Genomic DNA, 14,031 nt, shown 5'->3' on the forward strand with positions numbered 1-14,031 from the left:
GTCAGTACAGAGAAGCTTGAAACTTGCTGTGAGGATTCATCTCCTCTCTCCATCCACCCTGTGTGACTTTGTTGCTTTAGGTATTCACAGTGGAATTCTGAAGCTAGCCTTAACCTTCGTCTGCCACCTTGGTGCCCACTTTTCCTTTCTTGTACTCTGCAGTCCAGCCACACTGAACAGGTCATTGTTGTCAGGACATGCTTCACAATTTCTTCCATGGTGTTCTCAGAATTCACTGCTACTTGCCCTCCTCTCTTCTCTAACAATCTCAAGCACATATCCTACTTACTTGCCTAGGCCCAGGCACCAGGTCCATTCCTATAATGATATTCCTTACTCCCCAGGTTTGGAGGTGTTTCCTCATGACTTGGAATCCCCCATCTTGTGCTTTGCACCTCTCTCATAACACTTAACTCCTCAACTTTCAGTTCTTACTATGCATGTACATATCTTCTCTCCCTTATTAGCCTACAAGTTCCCCTAGAGATGACTATTTTGTTGTAATTCCCATTATCAGGCGTTTGTGCTGGAAGTTCTCAATGCTGGATGATTAAATAAATGACAGACATAATGAATGGATAAAGGCTGATTTTCCAACCAAGCCACTTCCTTGGTTTCATGCATTTTAAATTAATGGAGACTAGAGGTGCGGAGGGAAGATGGCGGAAGAGTAAGACGCGGAGATCACCTTCCTCCCCACAATATACCAGAAATACATCTACACGTGGAGCAACTCCTACAGAACACCTACTGAATGCTGGCAGAAGACCTCAGACCCCCAAAAAGCCTCAGAAGCAGCGAATAAATCTCCACAATCGACTTGATGTACCCTGCATCTGTGGAATACATGAACAGACAACCAATCATCCCAAATTGAGGAGGTGGATTTCGAGAGCAAGATTTATGATTTTTTCCCCTTTTCCTCTTTTTCCAAGAGTCAGTGCTGTGCCTCTGAGGTGGGAGAGTCAACTTCAGGACACTGGTCAACAAGAGACCTCCCAGCTCCACATAATATCAAAAGGTGAAAATCTACCAGAGATCTCAATCTCAACACCAGCACCCAGCTTCACTCAATGACCAGCAAGCTACAGTGCTGGACAACCTATGCCTAACAACTAGCAAAATAGGAACACAACCCCACCTATTAGCAGAGAGGGTGCCTAAAATCATAATAAGTCCATAGACACCCCAAAACACACCACCAGACGTGGACCTGCCCATTACAGACACAAGATCCAGCCTCATCCACAAGAACACAGGCACTAGTCCCCTCCGCCAGGAAGCCTACACAACCCACTGAACCAACCTTAGCCACTGGGGACAGACATCAAAAACAACGGGAACTACGAACCTGCAGCCTGCAAAAAGGAGACCCCAAACACAGTAAGATAAGCAAACTGAGAAGACAGAAAATCACACAGCAGATGAAGGAGCAAGATAAAAACGCACCAGACCTAACAAATGAAGAGGAAATAGGCAGTCTACCTGAAAAAGAATTCAGAATAATGATAGTAAAGATGATCCAAAATCTTGGAAATAGAATAGAGAAAATACAAGAAATGTTGAACAGGGACCTAAAAGAACTAAAGATGAATGAAACAATGATGAACAACACAAGAAATGAAATGAAAAAGACTCTAGATGGGATCAATAGCAGAATAACTGAGGCAGAAGAACAGAAAAGTGACCTGGAAAATAAAATAGTGGAAAAAACTATTGCGGAGCAGAATAAAGAAAACAGAATGAGAAGAACTGAGGACAGTCTCAGAGACCTCTGGGACAACATTAAACGCACCAACATTCGAATTATAGGGGTTCCAGAGGAAGAAGAGAAAAAGAAAGGGACTGAGAAAATATTTGAAGAGATAATAGTTGAAAACTTCCCTAATATGGAAAGGAAAGAGTTAATCAAATCCAGGAAGCACAGAGGGTCCCATAAAGGATAAATCCAAAGAGAAATACGCCAAGACACATATTAATGAAACTGTCAATATTAAATACAAAGAAATCATATTAAAAGCAGCAAGGGAAAAACAACAAATAACACAAAAAGGAATCCCCATAAGGTTAACAGCTGATCTCTCAGCAAAAACTCTGGAAGCCAAAAGGGAGTGCCAGGACATACTGAAAGTGATGAAGGAGGAAAACCTGCAAGCAAGATTACTCTACCCAGCAAGGATCTCCTTCAGATTTGATGGAGAAATTAAAACCTTTACAGAAAAGCAAAAGCTGAGAGAGTTCAGCACCACCAAACCAGCTTTACAACAAATGCAAAAGGAACTTCTCTAGGCAAGAAACACAAGGGAAGGAAAAGACCTATAATAACGAACCCAAAACAATTTAGAAAATGGGAATAGGAACATACATATCGATAATTACCTTAAATGTAAATGGACTAAATGCTCCCACCAAAAGACACTGATTGGCTGAATGGATACAAAAACAAGACCCATATATATGCTGTCTACAAGAGACCCACTTCAGACCTAGAGACACATAGAGACTGAAAGTAAGGGGATGGAAAAAGACATTCCATGCAAATGGAAACCAAAAGAAAGCTGGAGTAGCAATTCTCATATCAGACAAAATAGACTTTAAAATAAAGACTATTACAAGAGACAAAGAAGGACACTACATAATGATCAAGGGATTGATCCAAGAAGAAGATATAACAATTGTAAATATTTATGCACCCAACATAGGAGCACCTCAATACATAAGGCAAATACTAACAGGCATAAAAGGGGAAATCGACAGTAACACATTCATAGTAGGGGACTTTAACACCCCACTTTCACCAATGGACAGATCATCCAAAATGAAAATAAATAAGGAAACACAAGCTTTAAATGATACATTAAACAAGATGGACTTAAATGATATTTATAGGATATTCCATCCAAAAACAACAGAATACACATTTTTCTCATGTGCTCATGGAACATTCTCCAGAATAGATCAAATCTTGGGTCAAAAATCAAGCCTTGGTAAATTTAAGAAAATTGATATGGTATCAAGTATCTCTTCTGACCACAATGCCATGAGACTAGATATCAATTACAGGAAAAGAGCTGTAAAAAATACAAACACATGGAGGCTAAACAATACACTACTTATTAATGAAGTGATCACTGAAGAAATTGAAGAGGAAATAAAAAAATACCTAGAAACAAATGACAATGGAGACTCAACGACCCAAAACCTATGGGATGCAGCAAAAGCAGTTCTAAGAGGGAAGTTTATAGAAATACAAGCCCACCTTAAGAAGCAGGAAACATCTCGAATAAACAACCTAACCTTGCACCTCAAGCAATTAGAGAAAGAAGAACAAAAAACCCATAAGTTAGCAGAAGGAAAGAAATCATAAAAATGAGATCAGAAATAAATGAAAAAGAAATGAAGGAGACAATAGCAAAGATCAATGAAACTAAAAGCTGGTTCTTTGAGAAGATAAACAAAATTGATAAACCATTAGCCAGACTCATCAAGAAAACAAGGGAGAAGACTCAAATCAATAGAATTAGAAATGAAAAGGAGAAGTAACAACTGACACTGCAGAATTAAAAGAGATCATGAGAGATTACTACAAGCAACTCTATAACCATAAAATGGACAACCTGGAAGAAATGGACAAATTCTTAGAAATGCAGAACCTACATAGACTGAATGAGGAAGAAATAGAAAATATGAATTGACCAATCACAAACAGTGACATTGAAACTGTGATTAAAAATCTTCCAACAAACAAAAGCCCAGGACCAGATGGCTTCACAGCCGAATTCTATCCAACATTTAGAGAAGAGCTAACACCTATCCTTCTCAAACTCTTCCAAAATATAGCAGAGGGAGGAACATTTCCAAATTCCTTCTATGAGGCCACCATCACCTTGATACCCAAACCAGACAAGGATGTCACAAAGAAAGAAAACTACAGGCCGATATCACTGATGAACATAGATGCAAAAATCCTCAACATAATACTAGCAAACAGAATCCAATAGCACATTAAAAGGATCATACAACATGATCAACTGGGGTTTATTCCAGGAATGCAAGGATTCTTCAATATACGCAAATCTATCAATGTGATATACCATATTAACAAATTGAAGGAGAAAAACCATATGATCATCTCAGTAGATGCAGAGAAAGCTCTTGACAAAATTCAACACCCATTTATGATAAAAACCCTGCAGAAAGTAGGCATAGAGGGAACTTTCCTCAACATAATAAAGGCCATATATGACACGCCCACAGCCAACATCATCCTCAGTGGTGAAAACCTGAATCCATTTCCACTAAGATCAGGAACAAGACAAGGTTGCACACTGTCACTACTATTATTCAACATAGTTTTGAAAGTTTTAGCCACAGCAATCAGAGAAGAAAAGGAAATAAAAGGAATGCAAATCGGAAAAGAAGAAGTAAAGCTGTCACTGTTTGCAGATGACATGATACTATACATAGAGAATCCTAAAGATGCTACCAGAAAACTACTAGAGCTAATCAATGAATTTGGTAAAGTAGCAGGATACAAAATTAATGCACAGAAATCTCTGGCATTCCTGTATACTAATGATGAAAAATCTGAAAGTGAAAGCAAGAAAACACTCCCATTTACCATTGCAACAAAAAGAATAAAATATCTAGGAAGAAAGCTACCTAAGGAGACAAAAGACCTGTATGCAGAAAATTATAAGACACTGATGAAAGAAATTAAAGATGATACAAATAGATGGAGAGATATACCATGTTCTTGGATTGGAGGAATCAACATTGTGAAAATGACTCTACTACCCAAAGCAATCTATAGATTCAATGCAATCCCTATCAAACTACCACTGCTATTTTTCACAGAACTAGAACAAAAAATTTCACAATTTGTATGGAAACACAAAAGACCCCGAATAGCCAAAGCAATCTTGAGAACGAAAAACGGAGCTGGTGGAATCAGGCTCCCTGACTTAAGACTGTATTACAAAGCTACAGTAATCAAGACAGTATTGTACTGGCACAAAAACAGAAAGATAGATCAATGGAACACGATAGAAAGCCCAGAGATAAACCCACGCACATATGGTCACCTTATCTTTGATAAAGGAGGCAGGAATGTACAGTGGAGAAAGGACAGCCTCTTCAATAAGTGGTGCTGGGAAAACTGGACAGGTACATGTAAAAGTATGAGATTAGATCACTCCGTAACACCATACATAAAAATAAGCTCAAAATGGATTAAAGACCTAAATGTAAGGCCAGAAACTATCAAACTCTTAAAGGAAAACATAGGCAGAACACTCTATGACATAAATCACAGCAAGATCCTTTTTGACCCAACTCCTAGAGAAATGGAAATAAAAACAAAAATAAGCAAATGGGACCTAATGAAACTTCAAAGCTTTTGCACAGCAAATGAAACCATAAACAACACCAAAAGACAGCCCTCAGAATGGGAGAAAATATTTGCCAATGAAGCAACTGACAAAGGATTAATCTCCAAAATTTACAAGCAGCTCATGCAGCTCAATAACAAGAAAAGAAACAACCCAATCCAAAAATGGGCAGAAGACCTAAATAGACATTTCTCCAAAGAAGACATACAGACTGCCAACAAACACGTGAAAGAATGCTCAACATCATTAATCATTAGAGAAATGCAAATCAAAAGTACAATGAGATATCATCTCACACCAGTCAGAATGGCCATCATCAAAAAATCTAGAAACAATAAATGCTGGACAGGGTGTGGAGAAAAGGGAACACTCTTGCACTGCTGGTCGGAGTGTTCAGCCACTATGGAGAACAGTATGGAAGTTCCTTAAAAAATTGCAAATAGAACTACCATATGATCCAGCAATCCCACTACTGGGCATATACCCTGAGAAAACCAAAATTCAAAAATGAGTCATGTACCAAAATGTTCATTGCAGCTCTATTTACAATAGCCCGGGGATGGAAACAACCTAAGTGCCCATCATCGGATGAATGGATAAAGAAGATGTGGCACATATATACGATGGAATATTACTCAGCCATAAAAAGAAACGAAATTGAGCTATTTGTCATGAGGTGGATAGACCTAGAGTCTGTCATACAGAGTGAAGTAAGTCAGAAAGAGAAAGACAAATACCGTATGCTATCACATATATATGGAATTTAAGCAAAAAACATGTCATGAAGAACCTAGGGGTAAGACAGAAATAAAGACACAAACCTACTGGAGAACGGACTTGAGGATATGGGGAGGGGGAAGTGTGAGCTGTGACAGGGCGAGAGAGAGGCATGGACATATATACACTAACAAACGTTAGGTAGATAGCTAGTGGGAAGCAGCCGCATAGCACAGGGAGATCAGGTCGGGTGCTTTGTGACCGCCTGGAGGGGTGGAATAGGGAGGGTGGGAGGGAGGGAGACGCAAGAGGGAAGACATATGAGAACATATGTATATGTATAAGTGATTCACTTTGTTATAAGGCCGAAACTAACACACCATTGTAAAACAATTATACCTCAATAAAGATGTTAAGAAAATAAATAAATAAAATAAAATACCACTTACTACTGTCTTACATAAGATATATTTATTTGTTTATTTATTATCTATATTGCATAATAGAATATAAGTACCATGAGAACATAGATGTTTGACTGTTATGATTATTGTTATATCCCCTCTAAAACTAGCACAGTGCCTGGCACATAGGAGGTTCTCAATAAATACTTATTGAAAGAGTATATGAACAAACATTTTCAAGGGCCTAATATGCTGCAGATCTTGTGTTAGGCTATACTGAGAGGAGTGAGGTAGTTGGAGATAGACCTTCTATCCTGTGGTGGGAGGAGGAGGCTTACAAATTAGTCAGGGAGTCAAATCCACCCACTAATAACTCTCCTGAGGTAGAATGTGGTAGCTACTATGAGTGTGTATAATCTTCAATGCAATGTCAGGGGTGAGATAACTTATTTCAGAATAGGGTAGTTTCTGAAATCTTTGGAAGAAGGTGGGATATGACCTGTGGTTATGGAGATGTACAGAACTGTCAAAGGTGAGAAGAAGCAAAGGGAAGGAAATTTCAGATAGAGGGGACACCTTGAGTAAAGGCACAGAGAAGAAGTGGCAGAAATGTTTGGACAGACAACTGAAGGTTGTCTAGGGTGGCTGGCTGGAAAGTAAGCTGCATCAGAGTGAGTGGAAGAGGCAGACTAGGTTCAGGGCAGGAGGCTTCTGGCTCTCTAGGCCAACTATGAAAACTGAGAAACATCTTACAGAAATGAATAGTGTGTATTTATGAAAGCAAGCAGCAAGAATACTGGATTAAGTTTATATCAAAAAGAAACACCAACCTTCACTGTGGAATTAATGCTTGGCACCATCAGAAAAATCCCTACAGGGGTACTAGTGGATAGTGAAAAATATAGAGGATATTTATCAGGTTTTTATATTTTTCTGAACCTGCCTGCAAGCTTGATTTTAGATGTCCCAAAAGGTTTCTCACTCAGTTCTCACAGCTGGGACAAATTGTTGCCATCAAAGACATCTGTTCTTTGTTAAATGGCCCAACACCCAGGCAATCTGGAAGAATTGCATGTTATGTATAAAAAATCATTTGCACATTGCTTAAAAAAAATCTTCCAAGCCCACATTGCTGCTTCTCAGTACTCTTACAATGTCAGCTATCTAGTGCATTCTGCCCCATCCTCATCATTGTCCTTGCCATCATTATCATTATTACTATCACCACCATCATATTATTGCTTTAGGGTGAGGAGGGGGGACAGGATTATTTCAGTCGTTACTTTAAGAGGCCATTCATTTTCATAGATCTCTCCTTTCACTCATAGTATGGGCATCTTTATTTTTGAGTGTTCTTCATTTTTATCTTACCAGCATCCCTTTTCTTCCTTTTGATAGCTGTCTCCCCAGTTTCCCTTTCCTCAGTGGGTCAGGTAGGTTGGCACACCTCCTCTTCCTGACTCATTGTTCCCCTGACCACAGTGAGTGGTTCAGGACCAGAAAGTGACCAATGCTGAGCCAATCCTGGGACTTTTGCTGAAATGACTGGTAATATTATATTTTATTTCCATTGGAATTACTAGATATAAGGATGAGGATAATAACAGAAATCCCTTGTTGAGTATTTACAATTATTCTAAATCCTTTACATGGATTAACTCATTTCATCATCACAGTAAATCAATGAGGTAGGTAGTATTATAAACCATGTTTTACAGAGGGTACATAACATCAAGTAACTGTCAAAGTCACACAGTAAGTGGCAGAACAGGGAGTCTTCTGGCAGTGGAACTTCACAACTTGTGCTCTTGACCATTAGGCTATATTGTAGATGAATATATTATATAAGTCTAAAGTAGTTGGGGGTGAAGCTGGAGTGACTGAGAATGAAACTGGACTATTAAGAGAGAGAAGTCACATCCTAAAGATGTCATTGAGCTCCTGAATCCAGATACCCTTGATCTTCTGAGGTCTCTGAATCAATAAATTCCCTTTTTTGCTTACGCCAGTTTGAATTGTGTTTCTGACACTTGCAAAACTAATCTTCTTTCAATTTTGTCTTACTCAGAGCCTCAGATTTCCGTGAATTGGAAGTGGAGGAGGAAGAGTCTTGGACCACTTCAGGCCCTGACTGGCTCCATTATCTCCTCCTCTTGGAGCCACATGACCTCTGCCTGTAGTTCCAAGACGACCTTAGTCTTTGGAGCTATCACTGACCTATGAAAAGGGAATCTAAATCATGGCTGAGGAGATTCTCCAACAAGTACCATTGACTGGAAGCCTTGCTTGGACATTGAATCACAGTACTACTCACTAAGCTTTTGCCTTGCTATCAAAACCTTGTCCCCACCTTAAAGTCTGGTTTTGGTAGTTCAGTTGCTTCCTGCATTCCTCTTTTTTTCACTGCCTCAGCAATCTGCTTGATGTCATCATCCTTCAGGAAAAAGGGTCCAGGCTTTTCCTTGTCTTTTCATTTCCCAGCCACCAGAATCCATCTTGAAACCTCAAGTTGATGGCTGAGGTTCTGCTACTTGCTAAGTAAGAGGCTTCTCAAATGCCAAATGCCCACCTGATATTCTTGTATCATATATATCTGACTTACATATGGTACTTGCTGCCAGTCTGCTTTGGTCTGGTTTTGGCATATAGGACATGCTCAATAAAAAGTTGAGCATGCCCTATAAGGTTGTAGTAGGCATTTATTGTTTACCTTCATAACATCCACTCCCCAGCATCCCTCTTCCCCTAAATCCTTGGTTTCTTTTTATGGATCCATATGATGAGGTTTCAGAGAGGCTGATTCTACCCTTAACTCCAGGAGTTGATCAATCAAACACATTCTACCCTTTATCTGCAAAGATTAGTTCAAGGGTGATTATGTGATCAAAGCTGGTCAAATCAAAATGAATGTCACACATATAATGGGAAAACTGGAACAAAGATGCTTTCTTTTTTCTTTTAGATGTAAAAATTGAAGAATGTATCCCTTGAAGGTGTTGGCAACCATCTTGGGGAACTAGCCTTAGGCTGAAGCCAAAATCATGGAAGGCATGGAAGTTCACAGGAGCCTGTGAACTTGTTTCAGTCCCTCTCAGCCATGATCTGGGAGCACCTGGAAAACATAGACGTGGGTAGACACCCATGGATGAGAAAGCTTTGGTAGAAACCCAGGTTTCCAGAGGAGAAGTTTTCAGCACTCTGCTGGAACAAACAAAACAAAACACCAAAACAAAAAAAAAAGAAAAAAAAAGTTTAGATGCATTGTAATGCGTAAGAGGAACTTTTCCAGCATCATCCCTCCCCTCAAGCCTACACAGCTTAGTGCTAGAAAAGGTCGGTGCTCTCTTGCACAGGGTAAAATGAGAGTAGTTAGTGAGTTCTCTAGCTGTGTGGGACAATATTAAAGAAACCCATTTCTCTCCTACAGAACCTAGAGTATTAAAGCAGGCCCTCCATGACAGGGAGGAGGGAGGAGATTAGGAAATCAGCAGTTAAGAATATCAGAGGGCATTAAATGGACACAATTCCTGTTGACTGCTTTATAGACTCCAAAAGAAATCCTGTCCATCCATGAGCCACTGGAAAAACTTCATCTGAAGATCCTCTCAACTGGCCCATGGGTACTCCCAATGCCCCAGTGCCAAATCCATACCTCCACTCTGTGGCTGGCTCATTGTGTGCACTCCTGAGGGTGGCAGCGAGAGCAAGCTTGGGTAGACAGGAAGGAGGCACAGAAAGCAGGCTAGAGGCAGTCAGCAAGGGAGAAAGCACAATCTTGAGCTACAGTGACACTTTCAGGAAAACAAAAGAAAGGTTTCCAGCAGCCAGTCTAGTGCATTGTAAGATCAAGAGGAGATATACTAACTTAAGAATTCTTCCACAAGAGGGAGCAAGAAACGTAGAGCAGTGCATTCATAAAAGGCCAAAGAAATCCTCAGAATATAAAACAGGAACGATGGAAAGTATCCCACATCTGAAGGCAGCTAGTAAACATAGGAGGAGGTGACTGCTACTTCAAATGCAAAAAATGCAATGAAAAACTCCAAGGAACCTGAAGAATTAAGGAAACATGACATCATCAAAATGTCACAATAATCCTCTAGTAACTAAATCCAATGACATGGAAATCTGTGATTTACCTTATAAAGAATTCAAAATAGCTGTTTAAATAAAATTCAATTGCGTACAAGAAAACACAGAAAAACAATTTAACAAAATAAGGAAAACAATACAGAAACAAAATTAAAAATTTAACAAACAGATAGAAATCATAAAAAGAACAAAATAGAAATTCTGGAGCTGAATAATTCAATTAATAAATTCAATGCAATAGAGAGCATCAACAGCAAAATAGATCAGGCAGAATAAAGAATAAGTTATTTAGAGAATAAGAACTTTGAAATAACCCAATTAGAGGAGATCAAAGAAAAAAGAATGAAAGAGAGCAAAGAAAACTTATGTGATCTATAGGATTCCATCAGAAGAAGAAATATTAGAAAAATCAGTATTCCAGAAGGAGAAGAAAGGGATAAGTAAGCAGAAAATTTATTTACAGAAATACTCATTGGGGAATGATAATCTGTTAAATAAATGATGCTGGGAAAACTGGGTAACCACAAGCAGAAGAATGAAAATGGACCCCTATCTTTCACCACTCACAAAAATTAAAATGAAATGTATTACATTTTTAAATGTAAGACCTGAAATGGTAAAACCCCTAGAAAAAACATGGGGGAAAGCTCCCTGACAATAGTCTTAGAAATGATATTTTTGGATATGACAACAAAAGCACAAGCAATATATACAAGCACAATAGCAAAAAAATAAGTGGCATTATATCAAACTAAAAAGCTTCTGCACAGCAAAAGAAAGGTTCCCTTTTCTCCACACCTGCTCCAGCATTTATTGTTTGTAGATTTGATCATGGCCATTGTAACAGGTGTTAGGTGATACCACATTGTAGATTTGATTTACGTTTTTTTAATAATTAGTGATGTTGAGCATCCTTTCATGTGCTTTTTAACCATCTGTATGTCTTCTTTGAAGAATTGTACATTTATATCTTCCACACATTTTTTGATATTGAGCTTCAAGAGCTGTTTGTATATTTCGGAGATTAATCCCTTGTCAGTTGCTTTGTGTGCAAATATTTTCTCCCATTCTGTGGGTTGTCTTTTCGTTTTGTTGATGGTTTCCTTGGCTGTGCAAGAGCTTTTGAGTTTAATTAGGTTCCAATTGTTTATTTTTGGTTTTATTTCCATTAATTTAGGAGACAGGTCGAAAAAATATTGATGGGATTTATGTAAGACAGTGTTCTGCCTATGATTTCCTCTAAAAGTTTTATAGTATCCGGACTTATATTTAGGTCTTTAACCCACTTTGAGATTTTTTTGTGTGTATGGTGTTAGGGTATTTTCTATTTTCATTCTTTTACATGGAGCTGTCCAGTTTTCATAGCACCACTTATTGATGAGACTGTCTTTTCTCCATTGTATATTCTTAGTTTCTATGTCATGGATTAGGTGACCAAAAATGTGTGGGCTTATCTATGGACTTTCTACCCTATTCCACTGATCAATGTTTCTGTTTTTATGACAGCACCATATTGATCTGATGACTATAGCTTGATAGTACGGTCTGAAGTCAGGGAGCCTGATTCCTCCAGCTCCATTGTTCTTTCTCAAGATTGCTTCAGCTATTCATGGTCTCTTGTGTTTCCATACAAATTGTAAAATTATTTGTTCTAATTCTGTGAAAAATGCCATTGATAATTTGATAGGGATTGCATTGAATCTGTACACTGCTTTGGGTAGTGTAGTCATTTTCCCAATATTCATTCCTCCAATCAAAGGACATGATATACCTCCCCATCTCTTTATGTCTTCTTTTATTTTTTCCATCAGTATCATTTTTTAACGTCTTTATTGGAGTAAAATTGCTTTACAATGTTGTATTAGTTTCTGCTGTATAACAAAGTGAATCAGCTATATGTATACATATATACCCATCTGCCCTCCCTCTTGCGTCTCCCTCCCACACTCCCTATCCCAACTCTCTAGGTGGTCACAAAGCACCGAGCTGATCTCTGTGTGTGATGCAGCTACTTCCCACCACCTATCTATTTTACATGTGTTAGTGTAAATAGGTCAATGCTACTCTCTCACTTCGTCCCAGCTTAAAATCCCCCCCCAACATGTCCTTAGGTCCACTCTCTATGTCTGTGTCTTTATTTTAATTTTTTTTGGTTCCATATATGTGTGTTAGCATATGGTATTTGTTTTTCCCTTTCTGACTTACTACACTCTGTATGACATCTCTAGGTCCATCCACCTCACTACAAATAACTCAATATTGTTTCTTTTTATGGCTGAGTAATATTCCATCGTATATATGTGCCACATTTTCTTTAATCATTCATCTGTTGATGGACACTTATGTTGCTTCCATGTCCTGGCTATTGTAAACAGTGCTGAAATCAGCATTTTGGTACACGAGTTTTTGAATTACCGTTTTCTCAGGCTATATGCCCAGTAGTGGGATTTCTCAGTCATATGGTAGGTCTATTTTTAGTTTTTTATGGAACCGCCATACTTTTCTCCATAGTGGCTGTATCAATTTACAGTTCCACCAACAGTGCAAGAGGGTACGCTTTTCTCCACACCCTCTCCAGCATTTGTTGTTTGTAGATTTTTTGATGGTGGCCATTCTGACCAGTGTGAGTTGATACCTCACTGTACTTTTCTTTTTTTTAAACATCTTTATTGGGGTGTAATTGATTTAAAATGTTGATTTCTGCTATAAAACAAAGTGAATCAGATATATATATATATATATATTCCCCCAACTCTCTCCCTGTTGCGCCTGCCTCCCACCCTCCTTATCCCAACCAACTAGGTGATCAAAAAGCACTGAGCTGATCTCCCTGTGCTATGCGGCTGCTTCCCACTAGCTATCTATTTTACATTTGGTAGTCTATATATGTCCATGCCATTCTCTCACTTCGTCCCAGCTTAACCTTCCCCCTCCCTGTGTACTCAAGTCTATTCTCTACATCTGTGTCTTTATTCCTGTCCTGTCCCCTAGGTTCTTCAGAACACTTTTTTTTTAATTCCATATGTATGTGTTAGCATACGGTATTTCTTTTTCTCTTTCTGACTTATAACATTCTGTAGGACAGACTATAGGTCCATCCACCTCACTACAAAAAACTCAATTTCATTTCTTTTTAGGGCTGAGAAATATTTCATTGTATATATGTGCCACATCATCTTTATCCATTCATCTGTCGAAGGACACTTAGGTTGCTTCCATGTCCTGGCTATTGTAAATAGTGCTGCAATAAATATTGGGGTACATCACTCTTTCTGAATTATGGTTTTCTCAGGGTTTATGCCCAGTAGTGGGATTGCTGGGTCATATGGTAGTTCTATTTTTAGTTTTTTTTAGGAACCTCCATACTGGCTGTATCAATTTGCATTTCCACCAACAGTGCAAGCAGGTTCCATTTTCTCCACACCCTC

Source organism: Tursiops truncatus, unplaced genomic scaffold (genome assembly GCF_011762595.2).
Source record: "Tursiops truncatus isolate mTurTru1 unplaced genomic scaffold, mTurTru1.mat.Y mat_scaffold_495_arrow_ctg1, whole genome shotgun sequence".
Taxonomy (NCBI): domain Eukaryota; kingdom Metazoa; phylum Chordata; class Mammalia; order Artiodactyla; family Delphinidae; genus Tursiops; species Tursiops truncatus.